At 42.4% G+C, this 20,087-nt stretch overlaps 1 protein-coding gene across 3 annotated transcripts in view; it reads right to left on the bottom strand.

Annotated features, from left to right (window-relative positions):
- LOC109405268 (uncharacterized) overlaps positions 1–20,087 on the bottom strand; it is a 314,995-nt gene that overhangs the window by 48,437 nt on the left and 246,471 nt on the right. The window contains exon 1 of one of the 3 annotated variants that reach the window (XM_019678302.3): positions 15,175–15,738. The exons of the other annotated variants lie outside the window; for them this stretch is intronic. The gene's annotated coding sequence lies outside the window, so the exon portion shown is untranslated. Of the gene's footprint in view, positions 1–15,174; positions 15,739–20,087 lie in introns of those variants that run through there. 3 annotated transcript variants of the gene reach the window in all.

Genomic DNA, 20,087 nt, shown 5'->3' with positions numbered 1-20,087 from the left:
CAGCACTAGGCTTCGTGACTCAGAATCACAGAAACGACTGGTACGACGGCGAATGTGAACAGTTGTAAAACGAGAAGAATGCAGCATGGGCGAGAATGTTGCAACACCGTACGAGGGCGAATGAGGCACGTTATAGACAGGCGCGGAACAGGCAGAACTTAGTCTTCTGGAGGAGGAAGCGCCAGCAAGAGAAACGATCGCGAAGCGATGGAAGAGCGAGCGGTGCCGCACTAAGGACACACGGAAGTTCTACGAGAAACTGAACCTCTCGCGCACAGGCTTTGTGCCACGAGCCGACATGTGCCGAGACAATCACGGGAATCTTCTCACGAGCGAGTGTGAGGTGGTCGAGTGGTGGCGACAGCATTACGATGAGCAACTCAATGGCGACATTGCAATCACCAAAGGTGGTAACAGATCTAGGAGTACGTGCGCAGAACGAAAGATTTCCATCCCCCAACCTCCAAGAGATTGAGGAGGAGGTTGGCCGGTTGAAAAACAAGAGGAGAAACACTAGTGAGAGCACTACTCTGGGTCATTACCAAGATTTGAGTGAACGCGCTACAACGGACCAGATGTTCGGCATTCCCACCAGGTGTTGAAGAAATGCCGCTAATACAACGTGACCACACATCACTTGCTCATCGATGTTAAATCGGCGTATGATACAATCGATCGAGACCAGCAATGGCAGATTATGCACGAATACGGATTCCCGGATAAATTGATACGATTGATCGAGGCGCAGATGGATCGAGTGTAGTGCGTAGTTCGAGTATCAGGGACACTCTCGAGTCCCTTCAAATCTCGCAGAGGGTTACGGCAAGGTGGTGATATCTCGTGCTGTTAAACATTGCTTTAGAGGGTGTAAGACAATGTACATGATGGCTAAGGGCTCCAGGAAGGAATCACCGCGCCCGCCACTCCGAATTTCTATTGACGGTGATAAAATCGAGGCGGTTGAAGAATTCGTGTACTTGGGCTCACTGGTGATCGCTGACAACGACACCAGCAGTTCTCTATGGGCACGAAGCATGGACCTTACGTGCAGATGACCAACGTGCCCTTGGAGTTTTCGAACGGAAGGTGTTGCGCACCATCTACGGCGGAGTGCAGATGGAAGACGGGACTTGGAGAAAGCGAATAAATCACGAGCTGCATCAGTTACTGAGAGAACAAACCATCGTCCGCACCGCGAAAATCGGGAGGCTACGATGGACGGGTTTTTAGGATGTCGGATAGCAACCCGACTAAAATAGTTCTCGAGAGTCATCCGACCGGTACAAGACGACGTGGTGCGTAGTGAGCTAGGTGGGTCGACCAAGTGGAGGACAATCTGCGGACCCTACGCAAAGTGCAGAACTGGAGACACACAGCCATGGACCGAGTGGAATGGAGACGGCTACTATGTACAGTAGAGGCCACCCAGACCTTAGTCTGATCGGTAAGGTGAGTAAGCTAGGGTGGTGTTTATTTTTGCTTCCGGTGAATGGTTCTGCCGAGGGAACTTTTAAAATAAGTATTGAACCCAAGTAACATTTTTATGACCAATTAGTCTTGTAGAGGTTTTGAGAACCGTCTTAAAACCTAATATTCTTCTATGATGGCTGTAAGAACCTCTTCTAGGCTATTTGACTGCAAACTGTTACTTGGGAATTGTTTCTTGGAAATATAAAATGTATAAGTCAAGTGAGTGTTGTTCAAAACGAAGCAGTAAAGTACTGAGGTTTTTTTTTGATTGGGAATGCCTTAATAAGTTAGTGTCATCAGTATAAGCTGTGTGCAAGCTGTGTATTGAGCTTTATTACGTCGGAGATGCCTAAGGAAAAATTGCTTTAACCTCGAGGAAATCACGAAAAGATGAGTCCACGCAAGAAAATCCAACTGCAACGAAATAATCAACGTTCGATGACCAACCATCGATGACGATGACGAGTTACATTACTGATACGGTGCAACATCCTACATGTCCATGGAGCATAACTCTGAAGAGATGTTGTTTTCAAAGATATTCTAGGGCATCCATGAACTTCCGCTAATAAAGGTCGTAAGATCTACAAGTGTAATCGATGGATTGTAGTCACATTACTGATACGGTGAAACATCCTACAGGTCCTTAGAACTATGCTCTATGTAGAGACGTACTTTTCCAAGATATTCTAGGACCTCCGAGAACTACCGCGAGTATAGGCCTGAAGATCTACTAGCGTATTCAATCAGTTGTTGTTGTATTACTGATACGGTGTAAAGTCATACAGATTTATGGAACACAAGAACATCCAAGAACTTCCACGAGATATGGCCTTAAGATCATAATCAAGCATAATCAATACATTACTGTAATAATACTGATGCGGTACAACATCCCACAAGTCCATGGAGCATGGTTCTATAGAGAACTTTTTTCCAAAGATGTTCTAGGTTATCCAGAATTTCCAGGAGTGCAGAGTTTAATATCCACAAGTGTAATTGATGGATTTTTTTACATTTTTAATACGGTGTAACATCTTACAGGTCCATGGAGCATGGTTCTGCAGAGAAACTATTTTAAAAGATGATCTAGTGCATCCAAGAACTTCTGCGAGTAAAGGCCTCAAGATCTATAAACGAAATCAATCGGTAATTGTTGCATTAGTGATGCCGTGTAACATCCTATAGGTCTATGAAGCAAAACAATCTAGATCATCCAAGAACTTCTGCAAGTAAAGTTATTTTCAAAGATTTTATAGGTAATCCAAGAGCTTTCGCAAGTAAAGGCCTCAAGATCAATAAGCATAATCAATGGACTTTTGTTGCATTACTGATGCGGTGCAACGTCCTACAGGTCCATGGAAGACAGTTCTGTAGAGTCTTGATTTCCAAGAATGCTTTAGGTCTTCCAAGTACTCTTGCGTATTCATTTCATTTATTTAGTTAACATCAAATTCATGATAATACTGAATCAACAATTTGCCGCCATAATACTCGATTTGCAGCTGCAGCTCTCCAACGTCGGTCACGCCCAACACTCGCCAGATCACGCTCTACCTGGTCCGCCCATCGTGCTCTCTGCGCTCCACGCCTTCTTGTACCAACCGGATGGTTAACAAACACCAGCTTTGCGGGGTTGTTGTCCGGCATTCTTGCAACATGCCCTGCCCATCGTATCCTTCCGGCTTTGGCCACCTTCTGGATGCTGGGTTCGCCGTAAAGTGCAGCGAGCTCGTGGTTCATCCTTCTCCGCCACACACCGTTCTCCTGTACGCCGCCGAAGATCGTCCTTAGCACCCGTCGCTCGAAAACTCCGAGTGCTTGCAGGTCCTCCTCGAGCATCGTCCATGTCTCGTGTCCGTAGAGAACCACCGGTCTTATTAGCGTCTTGTACATGGTACATTTGGTGCGGGGGTGAATCTTTTTTGACCGCAGTTTCTTCTGGAGCCCATAGTAGGCACGACTTCCACTGATGATGCGCCTTCGTATTTCACGGCTTACGTTATTGTCAGCCGTTAGCAAGGAACCGAGGTAGACGAATTTTTCTACCACCTCGAAAGTATCCCCGTCTATCGTAACATTGCTGCCAAGGCTTGTCCTGTCTCGCTCAGTCCCACCTACCAGCATGTACTTTGTCTTAGCCGCATTCACCACCAGTCCGACCTTTGCTGCTTCACGTTTCAGGCGGGTGTACTGTTCTGCCACCGTTCCAAATGTTCTAGCAATAATATCCATGTCATCCGCAAAACAGACAAATTGGCTGGATTTCGTGAAGGTCGTACCCCGGCTGTTGAGCCCGGCTCGTCGCATAACACCTTCCAGGGCGATGTTGAATAGTAGGCAGGAAAGTCCATCACCTTGTCGTAGTCTCCGTCGAGATTCAAATGAACTGGATAGTTCACCCGAAATCCTTACGCTGTTCTGCACACCGTCCATCGTTGCTCTTATCAGTCTAGTCAGCTTCCCGGGAAAGCTGTTCTCGTCCATAATTTTCCATAGCTCTGTGCGGTCGATACTGTCGTATGCCGCTTTGAAGTCGATGAACAGGTGATGCGTTGGGACCTGGTATTCACGGCATTTCTGGAGGATTTGCCGTACGGTGAAGATCTGGTCCGTTGTCGACCGGCCGTCAATGAAACCGGCTTGGTAACTTCCCACGAACTCATTTACTTTAGGGGAAAGACGACGGAAGATGATCTGGGATAGCACTTTGTAGGCGACATTCAAAATGGTGATCGCTCGAAAGTTCTCACACATTAACTTGTCGCCTTTCTTGTGGATGGGACAGATTATCCCTTCCTTCCAATCCTCCGGTAGCTGTTCGGTTTCCCAGATCTTGACTACTAACTGGTGCAGACAGGTGGCCAACTTTTCCGGGCCCATCTTGATGAGTTCTGCTGCGATACCGTCCTTACCAGCCGCTTTGTTGTTTTTGAGCTGGTGGATGGCCTCCTTAACTTCCCTCAGTGTGGGAGTTGGTTCGTTCCCGTCCTCTGCTGCACCAACATAGTCATTTCCTCCACTGCCTTGGTCCTCCGTGCCTACATTCTCTTCGCCATTCAGGTGCTCGTCGAAGTGCTGCTTCCACCTTTCGATCACCTCACGTTTGTCCGTCAGAAGGCTCCCGTCCTTATCCCTGCAGATTTCGGCTTGCGGCACGTAGCCTTTGCGGGATGCGTTGAGCTTCTGGTAGAACTTGCGTGTTTCTTGTGAACGGCACAGCAGTTCCATTTCCTCGCACTCCGCTTCTTCCAGGCGGCGCTTTTTCTCCCGGAAGAGACGGGTCTGCTGTTTCCGCTTCTGTCTGTATCGCTCCACATTCTGTCGGGTTCCATGCTGCAGCATTACCGCCCGCGCTGCATCCTTCTCCTCCACAACCGCTCTGCACTCCTCGTCGAACCAATCGTTTCGTCGACTCCGTTCTACGTACCCGATAGTGCTCTCGGATGCGTTGTTGATGGCTGCTTTGACTGTACTCCAGCAGTCCTCTAGAGGGGCCACATCGAGCACACCCTCGTCCGGCAACGCTGCCTCGAGATTCTGCGCGTATGCGGTGGCGACATTCGGTTGCTTCAGTCGCTCTAGATCGTACCGGGGCGGCCGCCGGTAATGTACGTTGTTAATAACGGAGAGTTTTGGGCGCAGTTTAACCATCACCAGGTAGTGATCAGAGTCGATATTAGCGCCACGATAGGTCCTGACGTCGATAATGTCGGAGAAGTGCCGTCCATCAATCAAAACGTGGTCGATTTGCGATTCCGGTGTAACGATACGGGAGGCTGTGCTGGAAGAAAGTGCTACGAATGGCCATGTTCTTGGAGGCGGCGAAATCGATGAGGCGTAGACCATTTTCGTTCGTCAGCTGGTGGGCGCTGAACTTTCCAATCGTCGGTCTGAATTCCTCCTCCTGGCCTACCTGAGCGTTTAGATCTCCTATGATGATCTTGACGTCGTGGTTTGGGCAGCGGTCGTACTCGCGTTCGAGCTGCGCGTAAAATGCGTCTTTGTCATCATCAGTGCTTCCGGAGTGAGGGCTGTGCACGTTTATTATGCTAATGTTGAAGAATCGGCCCTTGATCCTCAACCTGCACATTCTTTCGTCGATCGGCCACCAACCGATCACGCGCCTCTGCATATCGCCCATCACTATAAAAGCTGTTCCCAGCTCACGTGTGTTGCCGCAACTCTGGTAGATGGTATGATTACCTCTAAACGTTCGCACCATGGATCCTGTCCAACACACCTCCTGCAGCGCTACGATGCCGAACCCGCGGTCCTTCAGTAGATCGGCGAGTATGCGGGTGCTCCCGATGAAGTTGAGAGATCTGCAGTTCCACGTACCGAGCTTCCAATCGCAAGTCCCTTTTCGTCGCTGTGGTCGTCGCCATTGGTATCGGTTCGCATTCTTCTCTTGTTGATTTTCCGGTGCTAGTCTTTTTTACGGCTGGCTCGCAGGGCCTGACACCAACCCACTAACCCAGGGAGACTCTTGCGTATATAGACCTTAACAAACATCTATCGACGGCAACATCACGCTTGTGATGTATGTATGTAATGAACTTTTGTTTTCAATCACGGATTATCACTGCACGATATGCAGGCATTGGGATTAAAATTTCAAACATTTGCATTATGGTAAACAATTGGACCGCAATTCCAGATGTAGTATTGCAACAATGCATTTGGAGATTTCTTATGCGGGAAACGTTATTTTCGGGCGAGTGATTTTTTGGGCGAAAGAAATTCGAGCGTTTATTATTCAGGTACTTGGAATTCGGATGAATGACATTCGAGTTTTGTTTCCAAAGCATCTCACTTTTGGAGTATAATGAGGTACTTATTGAGTATGTATAATCGATAAAACTAACTTATCAGGCAGCAACATTTATGTTTCGTAGCGAACAAAACCAAACAGAAATTACCCAATCATCTCTCTTTTGAATTCTTTACCAATGCGAGAACTCAAAAATAAGTCCGAAGTTGACCAAAGTTCATAGCTATCGCAGTCGCAGTTGACAACCGGTAAGCCTCAAGGATGTTGCACCGCATCAGTAATGAAACAACAATTTATTGTATTGCTTAGAGATCCTAAGATCCTATGCTCTCTGGACCTGTAGGACGCTGCACTGTATCAGTAATTTGGCAACAAACCATTGATAACGGTTGTAGATCTTCAAGTCTTTACTTGTGGAAGTTCTTGGAGGACCTAGAACATGAAAATTAGTTCCTTACAGAAAAATTGTTCATGGATCTGTAGCATGTTACAACGTATTAGAAATGTAACAACAATCCATTGATTACACTTTTAGATCTTCAGGCCTTTACTCGTGGATGTTCTTGGAGGTCCTAGATCATCTGTGGAAATTATTTCTCTACAAAACTATGCTCCCTAGACCTGTAGGACGCTGCACCGTATAAGTAATGGGACAACAAACCATTAAAAACGCTTGTAGATCTTCAGGTCTTTACTTATGGAAGTTCTTGGAGGACCTAGAACATCTATGAAAATTTGTTCCTTACAGACAAATTGTTCATGGTCCTGTAGCATGTTACAACGTATTAGAAATGTAACAACAATCCATTGATTACGCTTGTAGATCTTAAGGCCTTTACTCGTGGAAGTTCTTGGAGGTCCTAGGTCATCTTTGAAAATTATTTCTCTACAGAAACAATGCTCACTAGACCTGTAGGACGCTACACTGTATTATAATTGTGACAACAAACCATTGATAACGCTTGTAGATATTCGGATCTCAACTCATGGAAGTTCTTGGAGGTCCTAGATCATCTTTGAAAATTATTTCTCAACAGAACTATGTTCCCTAGACCTGTAGGACGCTATACTGTATAAGTAATGAGACAACACACCATTGAAAACGCTTGTAGATCTTCAGGTCTTTACTCATGGAAGTTCTTGGAGGACCTAGAACATCTATGAAAATTAGTTCCTTACAGATAAATTGTTCATGGACCTGTAGCATGTTACAACGTATTAGAAATGTAACAACAATTCATTGAGCACGCTTGTAGGTCTCCTGGCCTTTACTCGCGGAAGTTCTTGGATATCAAAATTGGAGGTAATGTTTGAAAATTATTTATTTACAGAATAATGCTCGTAGGATGTTGAACAGTATCAGTGATGTAACAACAATCACTCGATTACGCTCCGTGATATTAAAGCCTTCACTCGCGAAAGTTCCTGGGTGTCCTGGAACATCTTTCTCTACACCACCTTGCCCTGTGGACCTGTAGGGTGTTGACAGTCTCCTTGATCCTTCGTTTCATCCGTCTATACAGTTTTTAACACCCCAAAATATCCTCTGCGATCTTCTTTGGAAACATTATGCACTCTGCTCCTCATAACCCATCCCTTGTCCCCTTCCTCACTAACCCCTAGATTCAACCCTTACTACTACCCCCCTTCCTTATTAAATGTCTAAAACAAACCTCGGATATCTGAAGGTGAGGATATTTCAAATATTTTCAGATTTCCCTAAGTTTTTTTACACGGATTCTCAAATTAACACGGTTTTTTTACACGGTTTTGCGAATTAACACGGTTTTTTTTTACACGGAACGTATCCCCCGTGTAAAAAATACTTTAGTGTACTTGATAGTAAGCAGAACCGAACATGACAGGATTCGTCTACAATAAGTAACGTTATAATAACGGGGATGCCTTCGAGGTAGTGGAGGAATTCGTCTACTTTTGGGTTTTTTACTGACCGCTGCCAACAATGGGAGTCGTTTTTGAGCTATGCGTGCTAAGGAGAAATCTTCGACGGCGTGCTAAGGACAAACATAGGAGTGTGGCACTGCGAGCTTGCTGCACTACGTGGTCAACGCAACTTCCAGAAGGTGGTTAAAGCTGGAAGGATACGGTGGGCAGGGCTTGTTGCAAGAGTGCTGGAAAAGAATCCTGCAAGGTGAAGGTGCAGAGTGATTTTGGCGAGCACTGGGTGTGACCGATGATTGAGAGTGGCAGCCACAAACCGAGTATGATGGCGTACTAATGTTGATTATGATTATCCTTATCAGGCCCGAGCACAGAAAAGGCGACGAAGGGGTTTTTCCTAAATTTGGCAACGAGTAGAGGGGCACCTAGTGTATGGAACATTGACAAGAGGAGGGGGGGGGGTTTAATCCTCAAAATCCCTTCCTTGTGCATGGGCCTGATCCTTATTACGATTTTTATTAGCAAATAAATGTAAGTAGCCTTTGAAGCTCTAAAATTTCCAAATTTTCTCCGATTTATTTCCAGATAACATTTTGATGGCCAATCAGTCTTGCAGAGGTTTTCGAAACCGTCTTAAAACCTCATATATTTAATTTTTGTTTTATGATGGTTCTTAGAACCTCCTTTAGTCTATTTGATTAAAAGGGTTACTTTGGGCGTAAAGAATTACATTCCTATTCATGTGGAACCCATTGCACAGCTTTAAATCTAAACCCAAATGAAGATACAAAAATAATGAGCGATAATGACTTGTTAAACCAGTGTATCGCCAGAAAGATTCCGTTAACCTTTCTTAGTCCCTAAAAAAAAGTTACAAATAAGACCCTGGGGTCATTTTTGACCCCAGACTTTGAACGGCTCTCAAAAATCAGTGGCTGGGCCGATTTTGATTTTCTTTGGCCCAAATGAAAGCCACACATGTCTAGTTTTCAAAACCCCCGGAGAGTTCCGGATTTGGTCACTGTGGCCACCGGGAACCTGCTTCAACTGAAAAATGCCGCTTTAGAGACCCTAACTTTGGCAAGCTATAATTTTGCAACCAAACAAGTAATCAGGACCGGTCAAGAATCGTTGGAAAGGTATTGACGTGGACTTTGATTAAAGACATTAATATTGACTAATTCTTAAGAACCGGTTCCGGAAATCCGGAACATCCGGAAAGTAATGTTTTTCACGATAATGTGCCAGAAAGCACATTCATATTATTTACAGGATAGAAGTTTTTGCATCAAACTTCTTTAGGCCATAATACAACCTGTCGAGAAATATTTCTGTATGTTTCTGGTTATGTCCCGTCCTTCTGGAACCGGTTCCAGGGATCCCACAAGATGGCCAACGAGTTGACTGTAACGAAATTGAACGGTTTTCCGCGCTAAACACATCTGCGTTGGCTAACTCATGATGAAATCTCAATAATTTTACATGCTCCATATTGTTGTGATATATAAAAATATTGTTGGACATTGTGGTCTTATGTGGCCACCGGAGTGACCACCGGAGAAACCCGTATTGAGGGACTTCCATGTTTTTGCAACAAAGATAGGCATTCGAAGGCTCTAACTTCATGATTTTTCATGGCCATGTGGCTTCTGGCATTAAATAGAAGAATTGACCATTCTGGTCTGTTTTGGCCACCGGAGTGACCACCGGAGAAATCCGTATTGAGTGAGTTTCATTTTTTTGCAACAAAGATAGGCATTCGACGGCTCTAACTTCATGTTTTTTCAGGGCCATGTGGCTTCTGGCATTGAAAAGAAGAATTGACCACAATGGTCTGTTTTGGCCACCGGAGTGACCACCGGAGAAACTCGTATTGAGGGAGTTTCATGTTTTTGCAACAAGGATAGGCATTCGAAGGATCTAACTTCATGATTTTTCATGGACATGTTGCTTCTGGTATTAAAAAGAACAATTGAATACTCTGGTTCGCTTTGGCCACCGGAGTGACCACCGGTGAAATCCGTATTGAGGGAGTTTCATGTTTTTGCAACAAATATAGGCATTCGACGGCTCTAACTTCATGATTTTTCATGGCCATGTGGCTTCTGGCATTGAAAAGAAGAAATAACCATTCTGGTCCGTTTTGGCACTGGCTCGGTCCATGGCGACGGCGACGACGACGACGACGACGAAGTGATGATAAAGAATAAATTAACGACAGTTTGATTTTTGGGAGGCCACGCAAAGTAGTTGGAACGAAACGAGGATAATGATCGAGCATATGATGATGAGGATCAACAACGGGGCGCAAAAAATTTTTTAGGGGTTACCAATCGTGATGTTGTCAGAGGCGTAGCTGGATGTTCATCATACGTTATTTATTTATCGGCGCAAATATTGTGTATACGACAGTTGTGGAAATTTTACTATACTGTTGTTGAAAGCTTTATTGAATTAAGGCTCTGATTCATTTGACGGACTTTGTGGTTTGATGTTTAATGTTCCTGATTACTCCTGGGCACTGGGTTTTATCCCTGGCCCTGGCCAGTCTCTTTCAACCTATTTTATAACTTTGTATATACAGTCGAGACTCTTATAAGTTCACTGGTCGGGGGCGCAATAGGAATCCGCTCAATAGGAGACTAAGAGCTTATAGGTTTTCGGCCTTTTGGGGGTATGGCCTATTATCTCGGGTGTGTTAAGAGTTAGCGCAATACTTTCTTCGGCAAAGTTTTAGGGCTTGATAAGATCTACCATTTAGAACTTTGGTTCATAGGATTAGTTGGCAACTTGGCCGCTAGAGGGACCATCAACAGTTTGATGCTAAATTGCACTACAGAAACCATATCAGGTTGTCAAGCAAACGTTACGATATGCGACAGCTCAAGACCCTGATAATTTGGAAGGATAGTGTCTTCGGAAAAGTTGTTGGGTACGCCAATAACTTACTGACGAAGTTCAAAATTCCTCCACTGGGCGGCGCTAGTGAATATGCAAATTTTAGAAATTTCATAGCTCAGAATCCTGATAACTTACGAAGTTGGTGTTGCAAAGTTGTTCAGTATGACATAAACTTACATAAAAATTAACACTTGTTTCGCAATTCTACCACTAGGCGGTGCTAGTGAACATGCAGTTTTAGAAAACTTATAGCTCAGAATCCTAATAACTTAGAAAGTTGATGTCTTCGGCAAAGTTGAGCAGTATGACATAAACTTACATAAAAAAAACACATGATTCAAAATTCTGCCACTAGGTGGTGTTCACCGTTTTTATCGTCTTTTTCCGACTTTTTTTGTAATTTTTCGGCTTGGCAAAACTAGTGTCGCTCCCCCCGATAACTTATTAAGTTGGTGTCTTTGGAAAAGTTAATCAGAATGACATAAACTTTCATAACAATAAACACTTGTTTCGCAATTCTGCCACTAGGCGGAGCTAGTGACCATGCAAATTTTAGAAATCTCATAGCTCAGAATCCTGATAACTTAGAAAGTTGGTGTCTTCGGCAAAGTTGATCAGTATGACATAAACTTACATAAAAATAAACACTTGTTTCGCAATTCTGCCACTAGGCGGCGCTAGTGAACATGCAAATTTTAGAAAACTCATAGCTCAGAATCCTGATAACTTAAAAAGATGGTGTCTTCGGCAAAGTTGATCAGTATGACATAAACTTACATAAAAATAAACACTTGTTTCAAAATTCTGCCACTTGGCGGCGTTTACCGTTTTTTTTCGACTTTTTTTGAAGTTTTTCGGCTCAGCAAAACTAGTGTCGCCCCCCCGATAACTTAGAAAGTTGGTGTCTTCAACAAAATTGACCAGTATGACATAGACTTACATAAAACGGAAACCTTGTTTCGCAATTCTGCCATTAGGTGGCGCTAGTGAACTTGCAAATTTTAGAAATTGTATAGCTCAGAATCCTAATAACTTAGGAAGATGGTGTCTTCGGCAAAGTTGATTAGTATGACATAGACTTGCACAAAATTGGACACTTGTGACAGAATTCTGCCTCTAAGTGGCACCAGTAAACACGCAAATTTTAAAAATCTCATAGCTCAGAATTCTGCAATCTTGGAGAGACTGTATTCTTCATTGATGAGATACTTGGTTTGAAATTCTGCCCCTGGGCAGCATGCACATTTTATTAATTGTATACCTTGATGTCAGTCGGACTCGAAAAGAATCCTCCGTAGAACTTTAAGAGTATGCCAGTTAAAACTACTAGACGAATTAATTTTATTAAAAAAAATAAAGAATTGCGAAGTGTTCAGACAACTCACTAAATGGATAATATTTGTGACTGAATTCCTCGATTGTAGAACTTGATAATTCCCTAATTCAAGTGAAACATTGTTTGTCTTCCTCAAGAAAGCCCTTCTTCTACCAACTAAGACAACTTTTCATTCAAAAAGCTGACTTCACGTAAGTATAAGAAAATAGAGTCAGCAAGAAAGGAGAATGCATATCAAGTACTAACAAATAATGTGGACACATCTAAAAAGATAATGAAAAGAAACGATGTGATTTTCAAGAACAGTGAACATAGACAACCAAAACGTTAAGTGGTGTTAACCAAAATATACGATGAAAGGTTTGTTTGTGAACCGAAGTAAAACTATCCTCAATTCTCGAACTAACCATATTACCATTGACAGTGCAGTATCAGACTACAAGAATCGCAGTATATTTTAACATGAATTGCCACTACTACAGAATAACCTTGTTGAACAATAAGAATAACAACTGAGCATAAAGATAATATGTCGCGTGTCGAAGCATGAAAATTGAGCCGTCGAAAGACTGCTTCTGGTGATAAATCTAGATAATATGAGCGTTTAAAAATAAACATAGGAGTACCCTAGTATGTGTTTCTCCAGGTGGTCACTCCGATGGCCAAAGTAGACCAGAATAGTCAAAATAGTACACAATCATGAAGTTATAGCCGTCGAATGCCTATCTTTGTTGCAAAAACATGGAAGTCCCTCAATGCGATTTTTTCCGGTGGTCACTCCGGTGGCCAAAACGGACCAGAATGGTCAATTCTTCTTTTTAATGCCAGAAGCCACATGGCCATGAAAAATCATGAAGTTAGAGCCGTCGAATGCCTATATTTGTTGCAAAAACATGAAACTCCCTCAATACGGATTTCACCAGTGGTCACTCCGGTGGCCAAAGCGAACCAGAATATTCAATTGTTCTTTTAAATACCGGAAGCAACATGTCCATGAAAAATCATGAAGTTAGAGCCGTCGAATGCCTATCTTTGTTGCAGAAATATGAAACTCCCTCAATACGAGTTTCTCCGGTGGTCACTCCGGTGGCCAAAACAGACCATTGTGGTCAATTCTTCTTTTCAATGCCAGAAGCCACATGGCCATGAAAAATCATGAAGTTAAAGTCGTCGAATGCCTATCTTTGTTGCAAAAACATGAAACTCCCTCAATACGGATTTCTCCGGTGGTCACTCCGGTAGCCAAAACAGACCAGAACGGTCAATTCTTCTATTTAACGCCAGAAGAAACATGGCCATGAAAAAACATGAAGTTAGAGCCGTCGAATGCCTATCTTTGTTGCAAAAACATGGAAGTCCCTCAATACGGGTTTCTCCGGTGGTCACTCCGGTGGCCAAAACAGACTATTGTGGTCAATTCTTCTTTTCAATGCCAGAAGCCACATGGCCATGAAAAATCATGAAGTTAGAGCCGTCGAATGCCTACCTTTGTTGCAGAAACATGAAACTCCCTCAATACGGGTTTCTCCGGTGGTCACTCCGGTGGCCAAAACAGACTAGAATGGTTAATTCTTCTTTTCAATGCCAGGACCCACATGGCCATGAAAAAACATGAAGTTAGAACCGTCGAATACCTATCTTTGTTGCAAAAACATGAAACTCCCTCAATACGGATTTCTCCGGTGGTCACTCCGGTGGCCAAAACAGACCAGAATGGTCAATTCTTCTATTTAATGCCAGAAGCCACATGGCCATGAAAAATCATGAAGTTAGAGCCGTCGAATGCCTATCTTTGTTGCAAAAACATGGAAGTCCCTCAATGCGGGTTTCTCCGGTGGTCACTCCGGTGGCCACATAAGACCACAATGTCCAACAATATTTTTACATATCACAACAATATGGAGCATGTAAAATTATTGAGATTTCATCATGAGTTAACCAACGCAGATGTGTTTAGCGCGGAAAACCGTTCAATTTCGTTACAGTCAGCTCGTTGGCCATCTTGTGGGATCCCTGGAACCGGTTCCAGAAGGACGGGACATAACCAGAAACATACAGAAATATTTCTCGACAGGTTGTATTATGGCCTAAAGAAGTTTGATGCAAAAACTTCTATCCTGTAAATAATATGAATGTGCTTTCTAGCACATTATCGTGAAAAACATTACTTTCCGGATGTTCCGGATTTCCGGAACCGGTTCTTAAGAATTAGTCAATATTAATGTCTTTAATCAAAGTCCACGTGAATACCTTTCCAACGATTCTTGAACGGTCCTGATTACTTGTTTGGTTGCAAAATTATAGCTTGCCAAAGTTAGGGCCTCTAAAGCGGCATTTTTCAGTTGAAGCAGGTTCCCGGTGGCCACAGTGACCAAATCCGGAACTCTCCGGGGGTTTTGAAAACTAGACATGTGTGGCTTTCATTTGGGCCAAAGAAAATCAAAATCGGCCCAGCCACTGATTTTTGAGAGCCGTTCAAAGTTTGGGGTAAAAAATGACCCCAGGGTCTTATTTGTAACTTTTTTTATGGGAGCTCCCGTAGTGGTCGTCCAATGTTTTGGATGAATGGAAATGATAGTTTTCCACAAAAAAATAATTGTCTGAAAATTTCACATTTCTAGGCCTTTCGAAACAAAAGTTATAGCGAATTGAAATTCGGAAAAGGTCAAAAAAGACCCCAAGACCTTACTAAGGTTAAGAACGCCATGTAAATAAGTAAGCGCAAATTATTATGTTTGATATTTAGCACACGTCGTAAAAGTATTCAACACTCATTTAATATGTTACATACCTTGTATAGTTTATTATTGACACCCACAATCGTTCGATTATTTTGCAATCGCTTCTCGTTCTGCCCATTTACGCAGCTTTCTCGCAATCTCACTTATTCCACATCACACAAACATTCGCGCAGTGTTAACCGATCGACAGCAAATCACAGACTGCCAAAGCAGAAGTCCTTTTCGCACCGGGACCTTCCCGGCAGGCGCCTAATCTTTCAAACGAGGCACGGAGATGGTCTCGAGACCCAGAATCAGGAAGAGTAGTTATTCTCTCCGCACACCTCTCTGCGACTTGATCCCCTATACATACAGTCATGCTTTCTATCCATCCGATTATGAATGTTGTGTGCCGCATGCCGCCGCCTTTCTATTCTCGGCTGGTGCCATGCATGCTGCTGGCACGGCACAGTGATCCGCTCGTTGCCTTTTTCTTGTCGACCGGCCAGACCAGACCAGCAGCACCTTTGCTGCCGATTACCTGAAATCCTGAATTGGTATGAAATTTAATTTTTGGGTAACCTTTCCTTCGGTTGGGTTCCATGAATGGATGATCTATGTACATACGAGATAGACCGGTGCAAATGTTGGAGGGGTTTATCTGGAAAACATATAATTTTCCTTAACGTTAACATCGATTCTGACAACATCGAAATTGACCGTCGTTACCAATGTGTAATAAACGATGAGTAGTACTACTGAACCAGTCTAACCTGAAAGACTATCTGCTGGTAGGACAGAGCAGCTCCTGGCGTCCGTCACCTCGGATGATGGTGGCAACAATACTCGAATTGATTTACTCCCATACGGCCAGCTGTTCTCTCCTATATTATTCAAAAGTGTGCTTCTGAAAGACTGCGAAGCCCTTGGGTAAGAATGATGCAAAGGAGAAGCACGAGACATAATTCCTTAGCTGCATGGAGAAATTGCGAAATTGTGGGAGTGATTGCAGCTGTATTGCGCCATTCTAGACAATCCGGAAGCCACGTTCAAGGTCTGGCTGGATTGGTATTCCCAATCAAGAAAAAAAAAACCGACGTGGACTAGTTTCGATCCAGAAGTAACAAAAAATCACAACCCCTAACGGTTTCCGGGATAGGTTTCATCAGCCGTAAATAAGCGTTATCCCTTAGGATGGGTGACGTCTCTTTCTTACAACGACCGGCAGGAAAAGTTCGCAAAAAGGTGATTTGATTTGAATATATGAGAGTTTGTGCGGAGACCGTCTTCTGAAGGAACTGCTCAGTCTGAGAGTAATTTATTTTTTCCTTTACCTGGATTGGGATGGTGTTGGGTACAAAAAAAATGATGACTACTATCCTCCTGGGAGGAATCATGAGTCTACTCTAACACAGATTTATGGCAGCAGCAAGAGAGCACATCATATTCTGTTACAGTTTCAGAAATGATTGAAGAAATGGGGTGTGATCACCCGGAGGATTGATACATTCCTTCGGTGGCAGTGCATAAAAAAGCACATGATTGACGGGGTGAGATTGTCACTGTCGGTGTTATTGATGGGTAGGGGAAGGCGCTCTGGATGTGGATCGGGAAACAGAAAAAAGTGTCACACATCAAGAAGATAAACTGAAAAGTATCATGCTGAAGGAAAGAAAGTATGTGACTAAGTTTTTGTTTTTCTTTTTTTTAAGGGAAATAGATATAAAGAGCAGCAAGAATGATATGGAACATGGTGGGTAATGCTGATATATAACATCGAAATTTGAAAGTATTAATTTAAGAACTTGGGAAATTAAATTGAAACTACATGGACAGATTGCCGCATTCCTCAAATTTCCACGACTGTGAAGGGTAGAGTAAGGTGGGGCAAAAGTTCGACCCTAGTTGAAAATTCATTTTTTTTTCAAGAAATCAAAGCAGAAAAAAATAAATGAATACCGTGTGGTGATTCTGCCATCCATGAGCTAAAATTTTGCTGAACTAAAGTTACTCCAAATGTCTTTTAAATTTTTAGTTAGGCTCAGTGTACCAGTTATGGCTATAGTACCTCAAATTCGCCATAGTTGATTTTCAACCTTTAAAGATACAAATCAACAAGAAAAAATTCGTGAAAAACAGATCACGATCACAAAAGATGATTGCAATCATTCAAACTTCACAATTTACTCAAATTATGGTAGAAATAAATCATTTTCCTTAACTTTTCGGCCTCCTTGCACCCTATTTCGCCATAGTGTACCAGTTATGGCAAATCCCATAAGGAATGCATGTAGGGTGCCTGTACCAGTTATCGCACCACCCAAGAAAAACTATTTCTACAAAAATAAGAAGAAGACCGACGAATGTAAACTATAAGTCAAATGATTGATTAGTGTTCATACTTTACAGGAAAAATATAAAACCGGAGCCAAAACTACTTTTAGTATTTATTACGGCGTGTGCCAATGATAGGAACCCTGTACCAGTTATGGACACATTTGTTAATTTGGGTTCCACTTCGCACTATTTACATGCATTCCTTATGGGATTTGCCACAACTGGTACACTATGGCGAAATAGGGTGCAAGGAGGTCGAAAAGTTAAGGAAAATGATTTATTTCTACCATAATTTGAGCATATTGTGAAGTTTGAATTATTGCAATCATCTTTTGTGATCGTGAACTGTTGTTCACGATTTTTTTTCTTGTTGATTTGTATCTTCAAAGGTTGAAAATCAACTATGGCGAATTTGAGGTACTATAGCCATAACTGGTACACTGAGCCTAAATAGTGCGAAGTGGGACCCAAATTAACAAATGTGTCCATAACTGGTACAGGGTTCCTCTCATTGGCACACGCCGTAATAAATACTAAAAGTGGTTTTGGTTCCGTTTTTTTATTTTTCCAGTGAAGTATGAAAACTAATCAATCATTTGACTTATTGTTTACATTCGTCGGTCTTCTTCTTAGTTTTGTAGAAATAGTTTTTCTTAGGTAGTGCGATAACTGGTACAGGCACCCTACAACAATTTTTGTATGTGTGTGTCTAATTCGAACTCTTGCCCCACCAATTGGGCAAAAGTTCGAATCTAGTGTTTGTGGTGATTCGCTAACCGTAGCACACTATTTCGACACTTTGGTAATTGGAGTTCCTATAACCAACTAATATTTGATGTTGGAACTGGAATACACTTTAAAGTTTGATCTGGATTTGACCCAAATCAGGGTTAAATTTACTTCACCAAAAATTAGTAGTTTTCCGCAAAATTCAGATAAAACAACATTTTTTCAACTTTGATCGAATTTACTCACTAATTCCATCATTTTTAAAGATAATATGTACATTTTGCAGAATTTTAGGGTTTTACCTAAAGTTGCCACATGACTCGAACTCTTGCCCCACAATTCGAACTTTTGCCCCACTATGTGTAAAATATGATTTCCAAATCTTTTTTGCAAAAAGTTATACATGCTAAACGCTAAAGCATCTTCAAAATATACCTAGTGACGCCCCAAAATAAAATATCGAATGCGATTTCATTACAATTCCATTCCATGCGTTGCAAGGACCATCGCATATTACAATTTTTTGATGAAAAACCAACTTTTTTTTATAACTCTTCGAAATATTGACCAATTTACATATTTTTTGGAGTGAAACACTCTTTTTCAAAATGGCTTCGAACAACCTTGACACCCGAAAGATATAATTTGAATTAAGCGTGAAAACTTCAAAAGAAACTCTTGCCCCACTCGAACTTTTGCCCCACTTAACTCTACTCATGTCTTCTTCAAGCACGTGTAGCAACCGGCAACCCGAACAGGAACGAATAACTGACACATAACTGCAGCATTCAAAAATCTGGTATCATACCAGAACAAGCTATTGATTGGTTATTCCGACACTGAAAATAGCTAATTTTGGTATTGTGTAGCTTTTGAATCACCCATATACCTCAACGAGTTATTGGACTGGTATTGAGGACTGCTTGAGGCATTATTCTATTATTCAAAAACCACAAATCGCCCATTATTATTCGGGAGCTCGTCATTATTTCAGGGGTTGTTTTCATGCGTGTCAAAGTGTTTCAAGAAGTTTCGAGATGTTTTAGTGGCGTTTTAAGAGTTTTAGTTTAGGGAAAGGCTAAGAGTGTCGCAGGTGGGTTTTCTGAGGGTTCTCAGGCGTTTCGGACGGTTCTAGTTGGATTTCAGGGAGCATTTACGCCATTCTTCTAGCATCAAAACATTTTTTCGGACTATGCCTTCCAGGAAACAAAACGGCTGCACTTTAATTAACCGGCATATAATAGGGGAGCGCCGTGCGTTGGATAAATAAAATGTTTTCTTTTCATAGACCCTCTATTTCAGGAGCGTTGAAGGGGTCTTCAAGTGGGTATCAGAGGCATTCCTGGTAGTTTCATGGGCATTTAATAGAGTATTATGAGGCTTCAGGGAATTTTAGAGGCATCCCAAGGGTGTTTCAAGATTTAGTCTACACATACACAACCATTCCACTTTAATCCGAATCCACGTTTCCTATTTCTGTTATCGTTAATTTTAGGCGTTTGGTATCTTCATAGAAGTTATTGCATTTGCTTGCTGCAAATTTTCCAAAAAGATGTTTAGGGTGGTCCTCGTCTTAACTCAAATCTGGAATGAAACTTTTTAATTTTAAGTCACATGGCAGGTCAGGACAGACAGAAACGACTGTCACAAATTTTCAAGTCTGGAACTTAACCTACAAATTATGCAAGAAAAACCGGCAATGAACTGCAGGACGTGCAGAAATATCCGGCAAATAGGTACACTTACTTTGTAGTGCAAAAGAGTGTAAGAGAATAATAAAATTAGCCATTCAAACAACAGTGCCGAAAAGTACTACTTTTCGGCACTGTTGTTCAAGTGTGGAAAAGTAGGAGTTTTCGCATCGTAGTTACAAAAAAAACATATTTCTCACTTCAAACGAATCCATACAAGATTTTTA

This window comes from Aedes albopictus, chromosome 3 (assembly GCF_035046485.1).
Source record: "Aedes albopictus strain Foshan chromosome 3, AalbF5, whole genome shotgun sequence".
In the NCBI taxonomy this organism is placed as follows: Eukaryota; Metazoa; Arthropoda; class Insecta; order Diptera; family Culicidae; genus Aedes; species Aedes albopictus.
This window is presented reverse-complemented; position numbering and strand designations above follow the sequence as displayed.